Source organism: Pelophylax lessonae, assembly GCF_965119305.1.
Source record: "Pelophylax lessonae genome assembly, chromosome: 3".
Lineage (NCBI taxonomy): Eukaryota > Metazoa > Chordata > Amphibia > Anura > Ranidae > Pelophylax > Pelophylax lessonae.
Genome location: NC_138770.1, coordinates 172,811,223 through 172,835,773, shown reverse-complemented (window position 1 = coordinate 172,835,773; position 24,551 = coordinate 172,811,223).

Genomic DNA, 24,551 nt, shown 5'->3' with positions numbered 1-24,551 from the left:
TACTTTGTACTTGCAGGGAGATCGTTGGTTGTCACCTGTCCCCGCCATGAGTGCATGCAGGGCAGGCAGGTATATGTGAGTGCCGCCAAGACGAAAGCTGTCCTTGTAAACACAGAAGGCTTCTGTGTTTACAAGTGATAGTGGTGAGCAGGGGGCGAGAGCCAGAGGTGGTGGAATGGAGTTCCACCACGTTCTGGATAAAAAAAAAAAGCCCTGTCTGCAAGGGCCACATGAAATGGCCTGGAGGGCCAAATTTGGCCCCCGGGTCTTGTGTTTGACACATGTGGTCTAGAAAAAAGTTTCTCAACTAGGGTTCCTCCAGACGTTGCCAGGGGTTCCTTGAATAATGAGCAATTTCTGCCTCTCAGATAAGTTCCAACTGACACCATTAATCTCTTTAGCTCTCTGTAAGGAGGGCATTTTTCCCAATGACCACATGTGTAAGGAGCATTTCTCCCACTATCCATCACATTTATGCATCATGAGTTGTAGCTATAGTAATTTTTAGCACAGGTTCCCTGAGACCGGAAAGTTATTTCAAGGGTTCCTCTGTGTGGAAAAGGTTGAGAAACTAGATTAAAGTGTATCTATGGTCAAGATGTGAAATCCTATATTCATTTCCACATTGTTTTCAACTATTTCTAGCCTGCTCCTATAAATTTGAATAACATTGATGTTTGTAGGTGTACTTTGAGAAGATCCCCACACATTTACTTCCTCAAATTCTGTGGTATGTATTCACTGTACACAGAGCCTGCCTTCTGATTTACAGAGAGGCTGATAGGAGGACTTTCAGGAGATGGAGTCAGCACAGGAATCACAGCTTGCAGGCAGCAAAGTATCATGGGATATGTAGTCCTTAGAAACGGAAAGTAAATAGCAGAGGAGAAGTTGCAAAGCATGCAGGGAATCCTCAAAATTGTGGAAAGATGACCAGTAGACACGCAGCACTCACAGCATGACAGTTGATGATTTTTCATGTAAGCCTATATTGGATTGTCAAAAGTAACTAAAGATTAAATTGTTATTACAATACTGATGTTATAAAGAGAAAGTGAAAGTGTACAATGTGATCATATAACTCATTTAACCCCCTCGTGGCAAAGCTGCACCCACATGCGTACCCCCATCACCAGTTGTGATTGTACACAGCAGGAGCCTGTCAGCAAGTCCTGACCAATGATTCATGGCTGGGACCTGCTGATCAGCTGTGTGCAATCACAGCCCAGAACTCTGTGTTGATAAACAACACAGAGCTCTGTACAGAGGGATCAATCTGTCAGTTTCTCATCCCTGCAAAGCAGGGATAAGAAACTGAGAAATCTAATAGAAAAAGCAGCACACTTTACACATATTAGACATAGTTAGGTGCACTTTTTACTCCTTGATTGCTCTAGTTGTTAACCTCTTCCCAGCCAGTGTCATTAGTACAGTGACAGTCTATAGCAGTGGTCTCTGAATTGTGGCCCTGGGGCTGGATGCAGCCCTTTGCTTGCCTTTATTCGGCCCTTGAGGCATTATTCCTGCCACTGACAACAACAATGAGGTATAATTCCTGCAACTTACACCAACAATGGGACACTATCCCTTCAACTGTCACCAACAATGGGACACTATCCCTTCAACTGTCACCAACAATGGGGCACTATCCCTTTCACTTTAACCAACAATGGGGCACTATTCCTACCAATGACACCAAACTCCCTCGAATACCGAAAATCGGGCATTGTTTACTCCCACTGGGCATAGTCTAGTTCCCCCAAAATCTAAAGGACAGTAAACTGGCCCTTTCTTTAGAATGTTTGGAGATCCCTGGTGTATAGTATTATTATTGATCACTGTATTAATGTCACTGGTGATGTCAATGGCAGTTAGGCAGGTCCCCACAGTGTAAGATAGTGTCAGATTGTCCATCTCACTATCGCAGTCCCATTATAAGTCGCTGATCGTTGCCATTAGTAGTAAAACAAAATGTAAAAAAAGGTAATTCCAGTATACAGTACAGTATATACCATCGTTTTTAGGCGCTATAACTTTCAGACATATCAATCAATATCCCCTTTTGGGAAAAAAACATGTAGCAGAATATATTTTTGGCAAAATTTATGAAGAAATTTTATTTTTTTATTGGATATGTTTTATACTAGACATAAAAAAAAACCTTTTCCCAAAATTTACGGTCTTTTTTCTTTTATATCGCAAATAAAAAACCCAGTGCTGATCAAATACCACCAAAAGAAAGCTCTATTTATGTGAAAAAATTATATAAATTTCATTTGGGTATTGCTTTGCATGACTGCGCAATTGTCAGCAAAAAATGGTCTGGTCATGAAGGGAGTAAAATCTTCCGGAGCTGAAGTGGTTAAATTCCATTTCTAGTCCCCAACTTCAAGATTACTGCTGCACCTATCTATAATTCTTCCCTTATCTCTGTTTATACTTTACACCATATTTTCAGATCTGCAATGATCTGCTATGAATGTGATGCATGTTACAACCTCCCACTCACAACCAAAGTCAACCCTTTGTTACACCCAGTGGCGGCTGGTGAAGTTTTAAGATGGGGGGGGCGCAAGACCCCGCCCTTCTATTTTGACCCCTCCCATTTCTCATAAGCCACACCCCTTATAGACCCCACCCATTTTGCCCCCTGTATTTTGCTTGCGTGAACCAATTCTCCTAATATATCACATATTAAGGGCTCCATCAGTACTAGTATATCCCATAAAAGGGAGCAGGGGCCCTATTATGGGATATACTGTGAGAGACACCCTATTATGGGATACACTGACTGAGAGTGGCACAAACCCCACAGTACAGGCCCCTTGTACAAACCCCACAGTACAGACCCCCTAGCACAAACCCCACAGTACAGACCCCCTAGCACAAACCCCACAGTACAGACCCCCTAGCACAAACCCCACAGTACAGACCCCCCTAGCACAAACCCCACAGTACAGACCCCCTAGCGCAGACCACACAGTACATGCCCCCTTTCAATGTAGTGACCAGCGTACATGCCCCCTTTCAATGTAGTGACCAGCGTGCATGCCCCCTTTCAATGTAGTGACCAGCGTACATGCCCCCTTTCAATGTAGTGACCAGCGTACATGCCCCCTTTCAATGTAGTGACCAGTATACAGGCCCCCTTTCAATGTAGTGACCAGCGTACATGCCCCCTTTCAATGTAGTGACCAGTATACAGGCCCCCTTTCAATGTAGTGACCAGTATACAGGCCCCCTTTAAATGTAGTGACCAGTATACAGGCCCCCTTTAAATGTAGTGACCAGCGTACATGCCCCCTTTCAATGTAGTGACCAGCATACAGGCCCCCTTTCAATGCAGTGACAAGCGTACAGGCCCCCTGCAGAGGTATGGCAGTGGGAGAGATGGAATCAGGCAGAGGGATGGTGATGGGAGAGATGGGATCAGGCAGAGGAATGGAGGTGGGAGAGATGGGATCAGGCAGAGGGATGGAGGTGGGAGAGATTGGATCAGGCGGTGGGATGGAGGTGGGCGGGATGGGATCAGGCGGTAGGAGGGATGAGATCAGGCAGAGGGATGGAGGTGAGAGAGATGGGATCAGGCAGAGGGATAGCGGTGGGAGAGATGGGATCAGGCAGAGGGATGGCAGTGGGAGAGATGGGATCAGGCAGAGGGATGGTGGTGGGAGAGATGGGATCAGGCAAAGGGATGGCGGTGGGAGGGATGAGGGCATGAGGCAGAGAGGGATGGCAGTGGGAGGGATGGTCATGGGAAGAGGCAGAGCAGAGGGGGATGGCAGTGGAAAGGCTGGATGGTTGGATGATCATGGGATGAGGCAGAGCAGAGGGGGATGGCGGTGGAAAGGCTGGATGGATGGATGGTCATGGAATGAGGCAGAGCAGAGGGGGATGGCGGTGGAAAGGCTGGATGGATGGTCATGGGATGAGGCAGAGCAGAGGGGGATGGCGGTGGAAAGGCTGGATGGATGGTCATGGGATGAGGCAGAGCAGAGGGATGGCGTTGGAAAGGCTGGATGGATGGATGGTCATGGGATGAGGCAGAGCAGAGGGGGATGGCGGTGGAAAGGCTGGATGGATGGATGGTCATGGGATGAGGCAGAGCAGAGGGGGATGGCGGTGGAAAGGCTGGATGGATGGATGGTCATGGGATGAGGCAGAGCAGAGGGGGATGGCGGTGGAAAGGCTGGATGGATGGTCATGAGATGAGGCAGAGCAGAGGGGGATGGCGGTGGAAAGGCTGGATGGATGGTCATGGGATGAGGCAGAGCAGAGGGGGATGGCGGTGGAAAGGCTGGATGGATGGATGGTCATGGGATGAGGCAGAGCAGAGGGGGATGGCAGTGGAAAGGCTGGATGGAGGGATGGTCATGGGATGAGGCAGAGCAGAGGGGGATGGCGGTGGAAAGGCTGGATGGATGGTCATGGGATGAGGCAGAGCAGAGGGGGATGGCGGTGGAAAGGCTGGATGGATGGATGGTCATGGGATGAGGCAGAGCAGAGGGGGATGGCGGTGGAAAGGCTGGATGGATGGATGGTCTTGGGATGAGGCAGAGCAGAGGGGGATGGCGGTGGAAAGGCTGGTTGGATGGTCATGGGATGAGGCAGAGCAGAGGGGGATGGCGGTGGAAAGGCTGGATGGATGGATGGTCATGGGATGAGGCAGAGCAGAGGGGGACAGTGGTGGAAAGGCTGGATGGATGGTCATGGGATGAGGCAGAGCAGAGGGGGATGGCGGTGGAAAGGCTGGATGGATGGATGGTCATGGGATGAGGCAGAGCAGAGGGGGACGGCGGTGGAAAGGCTGGATGGATGGTCATGGGATGAGACAGAGCAGAGGGGGATGGCGGTGGAAAGGCTGGATGGATGGTCATGGGATGAGGCAGAGCAGAGGGGGATGGCGGTGGAAAGGCTGGATAGATGGATGGTCATGGAGGACTGACAGGACAGGAGGACCACGAGGACTCACTTACCGGTGGTGATGTCTTCTCTTCTTCCAGCAGATGACCTCCGCTCCTCGAGCTGCGGCCTGGTGAGGTGAATGGTCCGGTCGTCTGGATCAGATGCTGGTGGTCTCCTCTCCGGTGCCGCCGTCACTCCCGTCCTGTGTCCACCCGACTCCATCGTCCGTCCGGGTCCGGTCCACTGTTGAGAATGACGCACGCGAGTGACGTCAGCGGCGCTCAGCGGGGTCAGCGTCGGATGTCCTGGATGCTGTGATTGGTCCAGGCTGGAGGCTGGACCAATCACAGCCAGGAATCCACGAAGTGGGGGTTTCCAAGCAATGTGCCTTGCGCCCAGGTTACGCCCCCACGCCCCCCAGAAGGCAGCCAATCGGCGCCTCTTCTGGGTGGTAACCCCACCGCCCCCCCCCTCCACATCGGCCGGCGGCGGCGAACGCAATTTTTTTTTTTCAAACTTTACTGCTCGTTTTGTAATTTTTTTTTTCTTTTTTTAGGGGGGGGGGGAGGCGCCCTGGCGCCCCCTATGCACCGGCCGCCACTGATAATGCAGGAACACTTCTTGTTCCATCAGGCTGTCTATTAGCATCAATTGCTAATTTCATAGATCAATTCAGTGATCTATGAACAAGCATCTCTTTAGTAAATATATTGTATATACAAATAAAGACTGCTACTGCTTATTCTCATTCTTATCCCCTCTATAAAATCCATCCAGACTGCTATTTGATTTATCACTGAATTATTTATTGGTAAGAATCCATTTATGCTTTTTCTACATATTTACTTATAACCGCTATGTACATGATCCTCTGAATACTACTGTGCTCTTTCTTGCTGATTCTTCCTGGCCAAATGTCAGGTAGGCTGGGAGGAATATGCCTATAAAAGGATGCTGTGTTTGGTCTTTTTATTACAATCGAATGGTCTACACAGAACCCTATCATTGTTGATCATTCTATCAGGAGACAGAAGGCAATTTATCTGGCAAGGGTCTAGATCAGGGGCCACATCAGTATTATGGTCGCCCTCAAAGGGTCGGTTGCATCTGTAAGTCCAGATGTCCAGAGCCCCCCATCCCCCCTTACATCAGATGTCAAGATTCCTCCACCATCAGAAGTCAAGAATCCCAAACCCTCCCGTACATCACAGTGCACCCCTCTTACCGTGTGCTGCTGCTGGGAAAAATATGGGGGCAGAGTTGGGAAGCAGAAAGTTCAGGGTCTGGGGGAGGACCTGAGGAGGGCTGGAGACTGCTGCATTCTGAGACTGCAGGATCTGTAGGAGTTCTGTCTTCCTCTCTGTTGCTGATTGCTGAGACAGGAAGGCAGAACATCTGCAGATTAAAGTTCACCCCTTTGATCTGTAGATGAAAAACACAGAAATCTACAAATGATACAATTCAATGTAACTTTCTGTATTCTCATCTGAGCAATGTTGTTGATAAACATTGCCAGACTGCTTTTTTTTTTTACAGCTCCTGCTGCCGACCTTCTTTGTGTATTCTTCAATGCAGCTGTGATTGTATTGTACTGGGATAGTGGAAATCCTGGCAGCAGAGCAGAAGGACTGGTCGTACTAGACACGCCCTGTGTACAATAACAAAATGTTTTTGGGCATGTCTAGTACATACAGAGTCTGCAACTGTATAATTTTGTAGATCTAAACCCTAGCTGGATGACATTATAATTATTATTATAATTGTATCTGGTTTTGTTTGATGATTGGCTAGAGAATCTGTTCACAAGATTTCTGTGTTGCTCACCATCACATGCATTGGAGTTTGTCTCTGATTGGCTCATATTTTTTAATTCTAAGAATTTATGATTGACTTTGTAATGTAAATAAATAACATGTGTCATCTCCAGGCCTGCAGAAAGATCAGCAATAATCCAAAATAAATTAATTGTCGCCATTTTTAATAAAGTCAGTGAAAGAACCTTTTTTACATAATATAATTTTTGGTAGTAATCTTGAAATTAAATAAAATAATATTAACAGAAAATAAATGCAAGCAGCAAAAATTGTGATGTTTCCTAACATTAATGGCCAGTGTAGAACCACCCTCTTACATTACTTGCCAGTATAGATGTTCCCCTTTGCATTAGTGACCGGTGTAGGAATGCCCCTTGGCCAGTGTAGAGGTGCCCCCTTGCATTGGTGGCCAGTGTAGAAGTGCCCCTTTGCATTAGTGGTCAGTGTTGAGGGTGCCCCCCCTTGCATTAGTTGCAAGTGTAGAGGTTGCCCCCTTGTATTAGTGGCTGGTGTAGTAGTGTCTCCTTGCATTAGTAGCCAGTGTAGAGGTGCCCCCTTGCTTTGGTGCCTGGTGTAGAAGTGCTCCCTTGCATTATTGGCCAGTGTAGAAGTGAGCCCTTGCTTTGGTGCCTGGTGTAGAAGTGCTCCCTTGCATTTTTGGCCAGTGTAGAAGGGTCCCATTGCTTTGGTGTCTGGTGTATAAGTGCTCCCTTGCATTAGTGGCCAGTATAGACATGCCCCCTTGCATTAGTGACCAGTGTATAAATGCCCCCTTGCATTTGTGGCCAGTGTAAAAGGGCTCCCTTGCATTTGTGGCCAGTGTACAAGGCCCCCCTTGCATTAGTGGCCAGTATAGAAGAGCCACCTTGCATTCGTGGCCAGTATAGACGTCCCCCTTTCATTATTAGCCAGTATAGACGTTCCCCCTTGCATTAGTGGCTAGTGTATAAGTACCCCCTTGCATTAATGGCTGGTGTAGAAGTGCTCCCTTGCATTCGTGGCCAGTATAGACGTTCCCCCTTGCATTAGTGGCCAGTATAAAAGTGCCACCTTGCATAAGTGGCCAGTATAGATGTTCCCCCTTGCATTATTGCCCAGTATAGATGTTCCCCCGTACATTAGTGGCTAGTGTAGAAGTGCCCCCTTGAATTGATGGCTGGTGTAGAAGTCCCCCCTGGCATTAGTGGCCAGTGTAGAAGTGCCCCTTTGCATTAGTGGTCAGTGTTGAGGGTGCCCCCCCTTGCATTAGTTGCAAGTGTAGAGGTTCCCCCCTTGTATTAGTGGCTGGTGTAGTAGTGTCTCCTTGCATTAGTAGCCAGTGTAGAGGTGCCCCCTTGCTTTGGTGCCTGGTGTAGAAGTGCTCCCTTGCATTATTGGCCAGTGTAGAAGTGAGCCCTTGCTTTGGTGCCTGGTGTAGAAGTGCTCCCTTGCATTATTGGCCAGTGTAGAAGGGTCCCCTTGCTTTGGTGTCTGGTGTATAAGTGCTCCCTTGCATAATGGCCAGTATAGACATGCCCCCTTGCATTAGTGGCCAGTATAAAAGTGCCACCTTGCATAAGTGGCCAGTATAGATGTTCCCCCTTGCATTATTGCCCAGTATAGATGTTCCCCCTTACATTAGTGGCTAGTGTAGAAGTGCCCCCTTGAATTGATGGCTGGTGTAGAAGTCCCCCCTGGCATTAGTGGCCGATGTAGAAGTGCCCCCTTGCATTGATGGCTGGTGTAGAAGTCCCGCCTTGTCTTAGTGGCCAGTGTAGAAGTGCCCCTTTGCATTAGTGCTCAGTGTTGAGGGTGCCCCCCCCTTGCATTAGTTGCAAGTGTAGAGGTTGCCCCCTTGTATTAGTGGCTGGTGTAGTAGTGTCTCCTTGCATTAGTAGCCAGTGTAGAGGTGCCCCCTTGCTTTGGTGCCTGGTGTAGAAGTGCTCCCTTGCATTATTGGCCAGTGTAGAAGTGAGCCCTTGCTTTGGTGCCTGGTGTAGAAGTGCTCCCTTGCATTATTGGCCAGTGTAGAAGGGTCCCCTTGCTTTGGTGTCTGGTGTATAAGTGCTCCCTTGCATTAGTGGCCAGTATAGACATGCCCCCTTGCATTAGTGACCAGTGTATAAATGCCCCCTTGCATTTGTGGCCAGTGTAAAAGGGCTCCCTTGCATTTGTGGCCAGTGTACAAGGCCCCCCTTGCATTAGTGGCCAGTATAGAAGAGCCACCTTGCATTCGTGGCCAGTATAGACGTTCCCCCTTGCATTAGTGGCCAGTATAAAAGTGCCACCTTGCATTAGTGGCCAGTATAGACTTCCCCCTTTCATTATTAGCCAGTATAGACGTTCCCCCTTGCATTAGTGGCTAGTGTAGAAGTACCCCCTTGCATTAATGGCTGGTGTAGAAGTGCTCCCTTGCATTCGTGGCCAGTATAGACGTTCCCCCTTGCATTAGTGGCCAGTATAAAAGTGCCACCTTGCATAAGTGGCCAGTATAGACGTTCCCCCTTGCATTATTGCCCAGTATAGATGTTCCCCCTTACATTAGTGGCTAGTGTAGAAGTGCCTCCTTGAATTGATGGCTGGTGTAGAAGTCCCCCCTGGCATTAGTGGCCGATGTAGAAGTGCCCCCTTGCATTGATGGCTGGTGTAGAAGTCCCGCCTTGCCTTAGTGGCCGGTGTAGACATGCCCCCTTGCATTAGTGGCCTTTGTAGAAGTGCCCCCTTGCATTAGTGGCCAGTTATAACGTTCCCCCTTGCATTAGTGGCCAGTGTAGAAGTGCCCCCTTGCATTAGTGGCCAGTGTAGAAGTGCCCCCTTGCATTAGTGGTCAGTATAGATGTTCCCCCTTGCATTATTGGCCAGTATAGACGTTCCCCCTTACATTAGTGGCTAGTGTAGAAGTCCCCTCTTGCATTGATGGCTGGTGTAGAAGTCCCCCCTTGCATTAGAGGCCGGTGTAGAAGTGCCCCCTTGCATTGATGGCTGGTGTAGAAGTCCCGCCTTGCATTAGTGGCCGGTATAGAAATGCCCCCCTTGCATCAGTGGCCGGTGTAGAAGTGCCCCCTTGCATTATTGGCCAGTATAGACGTCCTCCCTTGTGTTGATGGCTGGTGTAGAAGTCCTGCCTTGCATTAGTGGCTGATGTAGAAGTGCCCCCTTTCATTGATGGCTGGTGTAGAAGTGCCGCCTTGCATTAGTGGCCAGTGTAGAAGTGCCCCCTTGCATTGATGGCTGGTGTAGAAGTGCCTCCTTGCATTAGTGGCCAGTGTAGAAGTCCCGCCTTGCATTAGTGGCCGGTGTAGAAGTGCCCCCTTGCATTAGTGGCCGGTGTAGAAGTGCCCCCTTGCATTAGTGGCCAGTATAGACGTTCCCCCTTGCATTGATGGCTGGTGTAGAAGTCCCCCCTTGCATTAGTGACCCGTGTAGAAGTGCTGCCTTTCCTTTTCCATGAGCTGTCCAGCATTTTAATAACTGCTCAAAATGTGTTTGTAACAATATTCCTGGCACCTCGGGTACAAGACTCAATTTTCAAAAGCACTTAACGTCACAAACAGTCAAATCCAATAAGACCTGAACATCTGTGCTCAACAAAACTTTAAAATGGAGCTGGTTTTTGAATGCTAATGCTTTATACATAGTGTTAGCTACGAGATTCTATTGTTGTAAGCAATTGTTTGAAAAAAAGGGTTTGCAAATTTAATGCAGAGTACAAGAGTGAGGTATGGGTTACTTCAGAACAAGAAGTCAGCGCTGACTAGAACTTTGCTGAATTTCATTTATAGTCAGCTAAAATACAGCACCAATTGCTTTTGCATTTGCTTCTTTCCACTTGCCTAAATTGTATCCTTCAAAAGAATGTGAAGCATTTTATTGAGCAGGCTTCAAAATCCATCCAGTGATGGTGTTATACACACAATTTCAAGGCTATGGTGTCTTCTTTAGTCAGATTCTGTTTATTTAGCCTATAAAACATTTTATTGGGAGAAAGAGCCTTTTTCAGTATGCATTTCTTTCTAGTTTCTCATTTGTTAAAGATACAGAATTTATTGGTGCAATGGGGCCCGTTTATAGTCATGTGATTCACATGTTTATAACACAGGCGTGATGCTGGCTTTTTTGTACAATTTTTCTTTGCAGAAATAAGGGATGGAACATTTATGACCAGCAGATGAGCTAAAAACATAGAAAACATGAATTATACATGCACTGCTGCATTTCAGATGTTTAAAGGGAAAAGAGCTAAAAACGCAGTTGAAATACACATGTGTAAATATATCTGCCAAAGGACTTGGAATTCAGACATTTTTTGTTATTTAAATATTTTGGATTGATAGCACAGCTTAAAAATTATACTTTGCACCTTTAGTGCAAGGGTTAAGTCTAGGGCAGGGGTGTTAAACTCCCCATTTAGTCTAGGGCAGGGGTGTTAAACTCAATATCATTGAGGGCCACATAAGCAATATGGTTGGCCTAAAAGGGCCAGTTGTATCTGCAAGACTTCATATATATACTCCTTGTGCTGTTGCCGGGAAGAAGCGGGGGCAGAGCTGGGAAGCAGGGTCTGGAGGAGGACAGAGGAGGGCTGGAGTCAGCAGAATGCTGAGATCAGGGAAAGCAGAGACAAGGGGGTGCTGTGGCTGCACAGAGTGCACGATCTGTAGGAGGAGTTCTGTCTGCCTCTTTGCAGCAGACTGTTGAGGGGGGAAAGACAGAGACAAGCCTCTCCAACGCTGCATAGAGAAGAGCTGAATCCGGTGGAGGAGTTCTGTCCTCTTATCTGCTGCCAACTGCTGAGACAAGGTGGGGCCAAAAAAAGGGGGTGCTGCAGCTGCAGGGAAGGTGCGAGGGCCACATGAAATAGTATGGGAGGCCGGATTTAGCCCGCAGGCTTTGTGTTCATATGTGGTCTAGGGGAAAGTCTTAGCACTCTAATGCCAGGTTCACACATCCAATTCGCATGTCAGGAGAGTGTGACGGGCCCTCAATGGAGCCAGTTCACACAGCTCTGAGCAGCTGCAGTCCTCAATTAAAAGGAATCCTGTGCCTTTTTGGTTTCTTAATCAGGTGCACATTCAGGCAAAAATTCAGACCTGATTCGCACCTGATTCAGTGAGCAGGGATGCACCGGACCCCATGCTGTGAACCTAGGCTGCAGTCTACCGGGCTGGTTCACACCAAATGCAATCCAATGCCTTTTTATCTGCATCAAAAACATATAGACAGTGGATAATGTGGGTTCCAATGGCATAGTTCACACTAGTGCAGTTAGTTCCAGTGCGTTCCAGTGCAGAATGTGCTCCATTTGTTGTGTACAGAACTGTACTGGAACGCAGCAAAATGCACTGAAATACATCTAAACCCATTAAAAATTCACTGGAACACATCACATTAAAAAAAAAAAAAAACAGCAAACCTTGTAAAAAAAATTAAAAAAAAAAACAAGAGGGGAAAAAACGCACTGGAACACACTAAAAGTGCATCAAAAACGTGCATGCAGAAACGCATCCTGAATTATTTTTTTTTGTGTGAACGCTAAGCAAAAATGTATCTGGAACACATCTGGAGTGCGTTTTTGTGGTGTGAACCAGACCTAAAAAGTTAGTTCACCTTCTCAGAAAGAATGAAATGGAGAACGAACACCAGTATGCCCCCCATCCCCGCTGTAATTACCTCTGTGGGTGATGAGCTGTCAGTGCCCGGACATCCAGTGCAGAGGTCTGGGAATACCTGCACCTTTCCCTGTTCTATGTGCAGCACTTCCAGGATAGATCAGAGAGATTATAACTGGTTACCACCAGCATGAAGCATCATTGTTCTGATCCGTAAAGGAAGTGCTGCACAGAGAAGAGAGAGAGGAGTGGGAATTTCAAATCCTCAGACCGCTGCTCTGGCTGCGTGGTCACTGACAGGTCATCATCACCCACAGGGATCAGTACGGCAGGGACTAGGGCAGTGATGGCGAACCTTGGCACCCCAGATGTTTTGGAACTACATTTCCCATGATGCTCATGCACTCTTCAGTGTAGTTTAGTATCATGAGAAATGTAGTTCCAAAACATCTGGGGTACCAAGGTTCGCCATCACTGGACTAGGGAGTGGGGAGGGTGTACAGTGTTAGTTCACTTTTTTATTTTTTCTTAAAAGGAGAACTTTAACTTACCTCCACGTCCTCTACTTAACTGGAGGATGGCACTCCCCCATGCTTTGGAAGTGGACTGCCATCATGTCCAATGCTATGGACTCTGCATTGGTCTTGCAAGAGCCAGGCAACTGAATTGATGGAGCATGGGGGAGAAGACGCAGCAGGGACATGTCTAACAGCATGAAGGAGCAGAGGACCGGATAAGCGTATCTCCCCTTCAATATCCCTTAGACCTAAACAAGCAATTAACCCTTGTACTATAGAGTGCGTGCAGCCCCTCTGCAATGAATAATGTTTAGGTCTTTCCTGAGTTGGCCTTTAAGGAATACAAAGTGCCATCTCTCCATATGCAGTCTGCTGACTGGGCAGTAAAAAGGTAACACAATGATAAGCAGTGATGGGAATAACGGCGTTATAAATAAACAATGTTACTAACGGTGTTACTTTTTTCAGTAACGAGTAATCAATGAATTACTGTTTCCCCCATTGTAACACCTTTACCGTATAAAATGCGGCGCTACTATAATTATGCTCACTGAAGCAGTTTTCAATGAAGTCCTGCCTGACCATCTCTTTGATCCCCTGCTGTCGAGATCAACATCTGCTGGTAACGTATCGCCATCTCCAGCCCCTCAGCCTTACGGCATTCCGCTGTCTGCTCTTCCCCTTGCTCGGTCCTGGCGTACAGCACTTCTGGAGGCCATCCTAGGTTCACCAAGATCCACCATACCGTCCCACAGCCATCCTTCAGGCTATATTGGCAAATAAGACAGCTGCGGGATTGCCTCTATTTTGGCCTCACAACCTACAGCAGGTGGTTCTGCTTCATTCCATCTCATGATCAGTAGAGAGTGCATATCAAGGCTATGTACCCATGTCATGATGTGAACCAACTGTTTATGGTCTTATGATTAAATAAAAATGCTCTAATGGAAGCTGTATCATCTCCAGCAGCTTAACTGAACCATTAATACAAGTCCTTTTTTGAGAAAATGTTTTGTGTTACTGTTCAGTTCACACACACGCACTGACACAGTCGCACACCAACGACCAGGAGTCAGAGCGATGACAAATCCAACGAGTTCAATGGTAGCTTTCGCAAACTGGAAGTATAAGCTTTACTTTTCCCTAGTTGAGGTGAAAGACAAGAATGTTTATGTAACGTGCAACTTATGCACAGGAAATAAGAGTCTCTCCACATCGGTGGTAAGTAATTCAAATCTAATGAAGCACCTCACATCATCACATGCTGCCACATAACTAGTGTCCAAGAACGCATCTTATAACGGGAGCTGCACTACCAAAGGAGGAGATGGAGCCACGACATCAAAGCACCTGAAACTAGATTTTTCACCACTGCAAACTCTTATAACTCAGACAGAATAAAACAAAATCATTTCCAGTCATTTCCAGATATATAGTTGTGGAGAAGCTGTCGTTGTCAACAGTTGAGTCTGATTCTATCTGGGCAATCATTGGGAAAATACCTGCGAGACAGGGGGTAGGCCAGCCATGCAAAAATACTTTTTCAAAGTACATAGACGCCGAGTATGCCAGAAGGAATGCCAAACTCAAAAAGACCTTTGAATATGTAGAATATATTTCTATAACAGCCAATATTTTTACAGCACATAATAAAAGCTATCTTGGCGTAACCGCGCATTGGATAAATCCAAACAGCATGAAGCGAGGGAAAGCAGCACTAGCATGCAGAAGATTCAAGAGTCGTCATACTCATGATATTATTGCATTTGGCTTGGCAACATTCACTCATCCTATGGCATATCCCATAAAATTACATCAACTGTCACGGATAACGGCTCCAATTTCATCAAGGACTTTAAAAGATACCAGCAGCCAGTCGAGGAGGAGGACACTGAGGATGATGAAAAGGAACTGATATTTAAGGACATTAATGATGTATTGCAAAACGGTGGTGATGATGATGGTGGTGAAATTGTGATCACTTTGCCACCACATCAGAAGTGTTTCATATACTGATGTTGACAAGTGGTTACTGTCAAAACCACAAACAAAAGTGAAATACAGGCTTATGGAACATGGCTAGTCGTTCAACGGTGGCTGCAAAGACCGTGGATGACATCTTTGCAAAGAAGCTGCTGGTTCCTTGCAGTACAAGATGGAATTCATTTTATGATGCCCTGGCTCGAATCTGTGAGATTCCTAGGGGTAAGCTGAGCAACATCTCGTACAAGTTTGGGATGACAACCATCACAGAATGAGAACATCAGTTCATCAGGGAGTACTGTACTGTCATGAGGCCACTTACAGTAGCCTTAAACATTCTTCAGGGAGAAGACAACTGTTTCCATAGTACACTCCTACCCACACTGGAGACTTTGATTTTCCAGATCTAGGAACGGAAGAGTGGCCTGCAAATCCTAGTTGACTTTCCAGGGGCAGTTGTCACGGTAAGAACATTTTAATTTATTTAAATATCTTTAACCAGTCACCCAAGAATTGCATTTAATTTTTTTCCTCCCACACTCCAAAGACATGCTGATAGGTTAATTGGCTCCTGTCTAAATTGGCTCTAGTATGTGTATGTATGAATGTTAGAAGAGGCTTCCTTCTGGGATGACAGCCATGCAGACCAATTTGATGAAGTCTGCAGCATATGGTCTGAGCACTGACAAGCTGACCCCCACCCCTTCAATCTCTGCAGCAATGTTGGCAGTATTCATACGTCTGTTTTCCAAAGACAACCTCTGGATATGACTCTAAGCACGTGCACTCAATTTCTTTGGTTGACCATGGCGAGGCCTGTTCTGAGTGGAACCTGTCCTGTTAAACCTCTGTATGGTCTTGGCCACCATGCTGCACATCAGTTTTAGGGTCTTGGAAATGTTCTTATAGCTTAGGCCATCTTTATGTAGAGCCACAATTTTTTATTTCAGATCCTCAGAGAGTTCTTTGCCATGAGGTGCCATGTTGAACTTCCAGTGACCAGTATTGCGAGAGTGAGAGTGATATCACCAAATTTAATGCACCTTCTCCCATATTCACACCTGAGACCTTGTAACACTAACAAGTCACATGACACTGGGGAGGGAAAATGGCTAATTGGGCCCAATTTGGACATTTTTACTTAGGAATATATTCACTTTTGTTGCCAGCGGTTTACACATTAATGGCTGTGTGTTAAGTTATTTTGAAGGGACAGCAAATTTCCACTGTTAAACATGCTGTACACTCACTAATTTACATTGTAGCAAAGTGTCTTTTTCTTCAGTGTTCTCACGTGAAAAGATATAATAAAATTTTTACAAAAATGTGAGGTTTGTGCTCACTTTTGTGAGATACTGTATATAAGAGCTGCCTAAATTGACAGCGCTATATAAGTACCTGAAATAAAATAAATAAAATAATATGTTCTTTGCATTCTTATTTCAGGCAATCAAAACAAGATTTGCTGGAAAGCGAGGATGCTGTCGTGGCTGCTGTGACCCTGCCCAAGTTCAAACTACATTGGCTTCGGACACAAGTCAGGAAGGACAAGGCCAAGACATGTCTGCTGGCAGAGTGCTGGAAACCTGTCCTAGACCAAGACCAGCAAGCTGGTACCACTACTAGCACATCAACACGCCACCTAAGCAGAGACTCAGCCATAAAGGATGAGTTATTTTCCTTTGAGGAAGAGGATGACACCTCTTCTATCGCTGAAAGTCAAGTCACAGATTATTTTAAATCGGGAGCACAAGAGATAGACACTCTAAATGGATTTGCACTGATAAAGAAAATTTCACTCAGATATAATGCAGCCACTCCGTCCAGTGCCCCAGTAGAGAGTCTCTTTAGTCTGGGGAAACTTGTCTGACCAGAAGTTTGAGAAGCTTCTGGTTTTGAGATACAACCACTGGTTTAATACTTAGGATGGATAGCTTGAATGGATGGGGAGAATGGAAGGATGGCTAGATCCCGGCCCCCCTATGTGAATGGATATCGGTACATCTTACCCCTACCCATTCACAGAAAAAGTACACAAGAAAAATAAAGACAAAAGCCAGTTTTGGAAAAGTATTTTATTAAAAAATTAAAAAAAGTGCCCCCCCCCCGATGATCAGTCGTCCGTACGCCCGAAAAATAGAAAAAAAAAGAAGAAGCTCCTGCTTCTACGGACACTGCCCATGCTCTGAGCTGTTGATTTTGAGCTGTTGATTTCAGGAGCCGCCCCACGATGCACTGCTCAGGTACAATGAATAAATTACATGACGTCAGTAATTTATTCACTGCACCTGAGCAGTGCATTGTGGGGCGGCTCGTGACATCAGGTCCCTATAAAAGAGTTGTCAAAATCAAAACAGCTCATTATGCGCGAAGCGTCCGTAGAAGCAGCAGCTTCTTTTTTTTTTTTTGGGCAGATGGGCAAATGATCATCGGGGAACAGTATTTTTTTATTCTTTAATAAAAGACTTTTCCAAAACTGGCTTTCGTCTTTATTGTCTTGTTTTGAATGGGTAGGGGTACGATGTACCCGATATCCATTCACATAGGGGGCCGGGATCTGGGGGTCCCCTTGTTAAAGGGGGCTTCCAGATTCCGATAAGCCTCCCCCCTGAAGACCCCCACAACCACAGCCCGGGGTTGTGGGGAGGAGACCCCATTAACATGGGGGCAAGGTGTTTTGGAGAGGGGGGCAGAGCCCCCCCTGCCCCAAAGCACCCACCCTCCCCCATGTTGAGGGCATGTTGTCTGGTATGGTTCAGGAGGAGGGGGCACTCGTTCACCCCCACCCCCATCCTGGCCAGCCAGGCTGTGTGCTCGGATAAGGGTCTGGAATGGATTTTAGGGGGAAATCCACGCCATTTTTTTTTCACATTTTGGCACTGGGTTCCCCTTAACATTAATACCAGACCCAAGGGGCCTGGTATGGATTTTGGGGGGGACCCAATGCCGTTTTTCTTCATTTTTTTTATCTGTATTGCCGGGAGCCGACAATACATTACAGGCGCAAGCAAGTTTAAATTACATTTTTTCCTTTAGAATTGCCAGTATAGCTGCAGCAGGCTAGAAACATCGCACAAATGCGCCACTTTACAGGCACATTAAGGAGGCCCCCCAGGCACGATATTTAAAGGAATTTTGAATTTTTATTGTTTCACTTTAAGCATTATTAAACCACTGCTCCTGTAAAAACAATTGTTTTAAAAAAATGTTTGCATTGATTCATGTCCCCCAGGGCAGTACCCAGGTCCCCATACACTTTTTTGGGCCAATAACTTGCATTTATGCCTTTAAAATTAGGACTTTTGATTTTTCATGTTCATGTACCATAGACTTTAACAGAGTTTGCATGTTCACAAGAACATTTTCCCTGTTCGAGATGTTCTGGTGCAAACTGAACAGGGGGTGTTCTGCTCATCACTACCCAAGACATTTGATCCTCATCTCACACTGAATCCTGCACAAAACAGCAATACCAAGTCCATGTGATGCCAGTTTGCAGCCGTGAAGAAGATCTGTAACCCAAAAACTTGTTGGCTGTTTTTGTACAAATGGTTACCCATAAACTCAAGTTGTTTTGACAAATTAGGAGTTTTGAGACTACTCTTCATAACACTTCTCGTCAACCACAGTCTACACACTTTTGAAGAACCAGACACTCAGCATGCATTCCACGTGTTGTGCATTAAAAAAAAAACCTTCCCCACAAAATCTGGTGCTACCTCGCACATCTACATCTCTTACCTGTACTGCTGGTTGTGCTAAAAAAAATCCTATTAAATACCCAGCAAACCCAGCTTATTCTGGGGAAGCCAGCTGCTTTGCCACTGCACACTGGGTCCCACACCACCATCTTCTATAGTGATGTCATCCTAGAGCCAGGTGTCCCTTCCGGGATCTTGCACCCCCATCTCTTATGAAGCACCACTGCGCATGTGCAGTTTGCACAGGAATGTTTGATGCATGCACAGTGTCCCAGTGATTGCCCCAAAGCCTCCAGGGAGGCATGGTGTTCAAAAACCTGGAGGCTCAGAAAGGAGAAGGAAAAGGAAAGGTAAGAAAGAGGAGAGGAAAGCTAAAAGTGTGGGGCCAGCCCCGACCCACTGCAAATTTATTTTTTGGGGAAAATTATTCAATAGCTAATTGTTTTACAGGAAAGAGGAGAAGGAGAAATTAAGTAAATGGAGGGTGAAGGATTGCTTTAAATTGGAATTCCAGGATTGATCCAACTAAGCTTAAAACTGCTCCCCCTCACTTTTAAATCCTGTACTAACTAACCTGTATAAGGAAGATGCTTATACTTACCTATTCTTAGGACGCTCCAGTCACATGATTTGCTCCCAGCAGCCAACTTTAGGGGAAGGAGGGATAGCCGACCATGGATGCCTTATACAGTAGTAAGCCTATAGGTGACATCCCTGCCCAGGCATTCTTGCTATTCTCAGGACTCTCTCCTCTCCCCTGAAGCTGGCTGCTCGGAAGATCACATGACCTGACTGGAGCACTCTGAGAATAGGTAAGTATAAGCATCTTCCATCCACATGGTATTTAGTATAGCAGTTAGGAGAGAGGTGGGAGCAGGTTTAAGGTTAGTTATATTGATCCTGTAATTCCACTTTAGGAACCTGTGCAGCCAAGAACCACCAACCATCCCGGAGACTGTACACACAGGAGATGAATTGCTGCCAATAGTGAATGCTGATGACCACTGTGTTCTGTGAAGTTTTATCTGGTATTGTATTCATGATAAGCTAGAAAATCTAAAAAGTTGTATCCTCTTAAAGCAAAAATCCAGGAAAACAGCTAAATACACAGTCAAAATACATATTTACCAGACAATAGCAGAACTTTAAATTTATGCAGGTTGTCTTGAGACAGGCACACAGTTAAAACGTTTCACACAACAGCCACCTCTGAAAAACAATCTGAGGTGGATTGCGGCTAGGTCTTTTTGATTTGAATAAGCTAGCTTGATAGGCGGTTCCACTAAATTTTATGCGGCTATGGCTAACGGCCCCTCAGGCCATATGTTAGGTTTTAGAAAGGTGGTTGGGGGAAGAAAGGCAGTAAAACTACGCCTCAACTACCTTTTTTTTACCTACCAGCCACCCATGAGACAAGGACCTGTTTTAATTATGTCAACTCTTCTATCTTCTATGTTCATTGGGCAGGGAATCATCATCATTTCGTCTTTCGAGGGAGTGGACTGAAATAGGAAGCAGCACAACGGTCTTCCTACTTAGCAGAGGTGTGTATATCATAGGAATGGCTACTTAAAATACAATCGTTTTGGTAGGCAAAACAGTACACATGTATATATTGAAAATTTCTATTGACTGTCTTAAGTTACTTAATAAAAATGTTTTTTGATAAAAACAAAATTAACCATATGGAGAAAATAGTGATGCCTAGCTACAAAAAGTAATAATTCAGGACTTTACTGTAATGCCAATAAGCTGCATAAGGTCCCGTCCTGTTATTCTGCCATTTATTTTATGACAAACTAGTTATCATGTAAAGCCCAGTGATCCCTAACATACAGTATCCCTATTTGTTTTAAAAAGCATTGTCTTCTTGATAAGCAGTCAATCAGATTTCTAGGTGTAAGAAAAAAGGTCTACATTTGATCCATTCCAGATTTGTTCTGCATGAACGGTACATAAATAACCTGTCTAAATAATACTCTTCAAAGCTGTTAGCAAATCTACAGCTGTAAAGTCTTGTAACGGATGGTTCTGCTCTATGTATATGTCTGTATGTGTGTTGATATACAATGGCAATTTCCATGGCAATATTAACACTTCAAAAAAGTCAAGGTATTAGAAGCTAGTGGGACTTTACTGTGAGTAGCACATATTACATATTTTAGCATTAACCCAAAATTGATTTCTCCACTCACCTCCGGTTCCAGGGAGAAGATTATTTTACTATAACTACTTATATAGTGCCATCAATTTATGCAGTGATATATATATATATATATATATATAAATTGCATATTCACATCAGTCCCTGCCCTCAAGGAGCTTACGATCTAAGGTCCCTAACTCACATTCATGCATACACATACTAGGGCCACGTTAGACAGGATCTAATTAACCTATCAGCATGTGTTTGGAGTGTAGGAGGAGACTGGAGTACCGGGTGGAAACCCACACAGGGAGAACATGCAAACTTCAGGCAGGTAGTGTCGTGGTTGGGATTCAAACTGACGACCATAGTGCTGCACGATGGAGGATCACTTCCAACACAACCATTATAACCATATATATCACTAGGGAGCAGACTTGACCAATCATAGACTACAACATACACCCCCCCCCCCCCACCACCACCACCACCACAAGGGATAAAAGTCTTTGGTGCCATAGGGGTTCATACGTTCACCTAGAATTCTATGCAGTATTATAGCAGGTATTGCAATGTAAATGTGGTATTATCTGTGCTGACCTAAATATACAGGTTAAAGCAGTTATCTGAACTGTGGTTTTGAGGCATAGAAGAGAGGGGTTTGACACACCTATAGTCACTCCTCTGCTCTTCTTTGGCCTGTTCCCATAGATTCTAAGCTAAATCAGGTCTATTGTCTATACACAAATGTTTATTTTCATTGCCACCTGTTATTGTGTTTCTGCCGTTTATGCTACCTGAAACAATCTGATATAAGAAAATCTTCTCCACATTATGAACTTATGTTATTAAATCTGATTGTTCTTAAAGTGGAGTTCCACCCGTTTTGGTGTTTATTAAAAGTCAGCAGCTACAAAAAGTGTAGCTGCTGACTTTAATTAAACACACACTCACCTGTCCCACAATCCAGCGATGCGGCCGGCGGGAGCCTCGGTTCTCTCCCTCTTCTCTCCGTGGTGCTGGCATTACTAGAGTGGGCACCCGGCTGTGACAGCTTGCAGCTTAACAGCCGGGGGCACACTGTGCATGTGCGAGTCGCACTGTGCATTCACAAGTCACGCTGTGCATCCTTAGTGGACGGGGAACCTTCTGGGACCTGTGATGTGTCCCTGAAGATTGCAGGTAGGGAGCAGGAGAGAACTTCCTCTCGAGCCGCCTAGGCAGCCCGAGCAGAAGTGTGAGCAGGTAGCTGTCAAATATAGGTAACCGCTCCCCCCAAACAAAATGACATGCCAAATGTGGCATGTCAGGGGGTCAGCAGGCCTTAAAGTGGAAGTTCTACTTGGGGTGGAACTCCACTTTAAAGTGATTGTAAAGTCTGTTTTTTTTTTGTTTAAATAACAAACATGTTATACTTACCTCCTCTGTGCATTAGGTTTTGCACAGAGCAGCCCAGATCCTCCTCTTCTCAGGTCCCTCTTCAGCTCTCCTGGCCCCACCCTCCTGTTGAGTGCCCCCACAGCAAGCAGCTTGCTATAGGGGCACCTGAGGTGAGTCACACTTTGTATCCATTCAGACACGGAGCCACCAGCCAGCCCTACCCCCCCCTCTCTCCAGCCCTACCCCCCCTCTCTCCTGGTTGGCTGAATGGTTTTGATTGACAGCAGCTGGAGCCAATCACATCGTGCTGCTATCTCAACCAATGAGAAGAGGAGTCCTAGGCAGCTTAGACACCTGCAACATTGTGGGATAAAGATGGGCTCAGGTCAGTATAAGAGTAGCTGAAGGAGGCTGCTGCACATAGAAGGTTTTTTTTTTTTATCTTAATGCATAGAATGCATTAACTTCCTTAGCGGTATTCCCGAGTGTAGCTCAGGATGGAATTTTAGTGCCATTAGTGGTAACCCCGAGCCAGACTCGGGGTACCGCCAGGGAGCATCGCTGGATCCTGGTAGAGGTTACTTACCTTGTACCCGGGATCCCACGATGTGTCCCTGCAGCATACGGTGGCCGGATCTTCTGCCCGATGCTGTGAGCCCCGGCTTCCGTCTCCTGTCTCCTGCGACGTGAAGCTCGCGGGGGGTGGAACCGGCAGCAAATTCAAATAGTAAAACACAGAAAACACTTATATAATGTAATCTTATTGGATTACATTACAAAATAAAATAAATTGACATTAGTTTGCCCCCCCTTCCCTGCAGTTTTACTGTACTTTATATATATATATATATATATATATATATATATATCTACTTTAACTTATTTATAGTTATTTATTATATTATAATTTATGATTTTGTGTTTCAAACTTTATCATACCCGAGATGTTATAAAGAAGAATGCACAGTAAAAAAAAATCATATGTAAATAATTGGTTTGGGCTGCTCGGCCTTCAAGAATTACTAGCAAAATAATGGTACCGCTTTCAGCACCTAAAATTGGAAACAATCATACCGCCAGGGAGGTTAAGTTAAAAAAAAAACTTCTGCCTTTACAATCCCTTTAACCACTTCCATACAGAGCAGTTAGACCCCCTTCCTTCCCAGACCAATTTTCAGCTTTCAGCACTCTCACACTTTGAATGACAATTGCTCAGTCATGCTACACTATAACCAAACAAAATTGTTATCATTTTTTTCACACAAATAGAGCTTTCTTTTGGTGGTATTTGATCACAACTGGGTTTTTTTTTCATGATATAAGCAAAAAAACAGCAAAATTTTTGAAAAAAAAAAAAAAAACACTTTCTTTTAGTTTCTATTATAAAATATATACTGCTACATATCTGTGGTAAAAATTAACCCAAATTAGTGTATATTATTTAGTCTGTGTGAAAGTTATTGAGTCTAGAAGCTATGGTACCAATTACTGAAAATTGATCACACCAGATGTACTGACGGCCTATCTCCTTTCTTGAGGCCCTGAAATGTCAGGACAGTTCAAATACCCCCCAAGTGACCCCTTTTTGTAAAGTAGACAGTCCAAGGTATTTAGTAAGAGGCATGGTGAGTTTTTTGAAGTTATAATTTTTTCCCACAATTCTTGGGAAAATGAAGAAAACATTTTTTTTTCTTTTTTTCCCCACAAAGTTGTCAATTTATAAGCCATTTCTAACACATAGCATGTACACAGCAAAAATGACACCCCAAAATACATTCTGCTACTCCTCCTGAGTATGGCGATACCACATGTGTGAGACTTTTACACAGCCTGGCCACAAAAAGGGACTCCACATCCAAGTAGATCCTTCAAGTGTTCTAGGAGCATAAATACACATAAAACTTTCTTACTACCTATCACACTTTTGAAGGCCCTAGAGCACCAATACAATGGAAAAGCCCACAAAATTACCCCATTTTGGAAAGCAAACACTCCAACGTATATTCTATGAGGCATTATGGGTCGTTTGAACATGTCATTTTTTTCCACAAGTTTTTGGAAAATGTGGGAAAAAATTAAAACCTATTTTTTTTACAGAAAGTTGTCAATTTATAGGATATTTCTAACACATAGCATGTAAAAAGCAAAAATGACACCCCAAAATACATTCTGCTACTCCTCCCGAGTATGGCGATACCACATGTGTGAGACTTTTACACAGCCTGGCCACATAAAGAGACTCCACATGCAAGTAGCACCTTAAGGCGTTCTAGGAGCATAAATTACACACATCATTTTCAGACTACCTATCACACTTCTGAAGGCCCTAGAGCACCAAGACAATAGAAACGCCCACAAAATGACCCCATTTTGGAAAGCAAACACTCCAACGTATATTCTATGAGACATTATGGGTCTTTTGAACATGTCATTTTTTTCCACAAGTTTTTGGAAAATGTGGGAAAAAAATTAAAACCCTTTTTTTTTATACAAAGTTGTCAATTTATAGGATATTC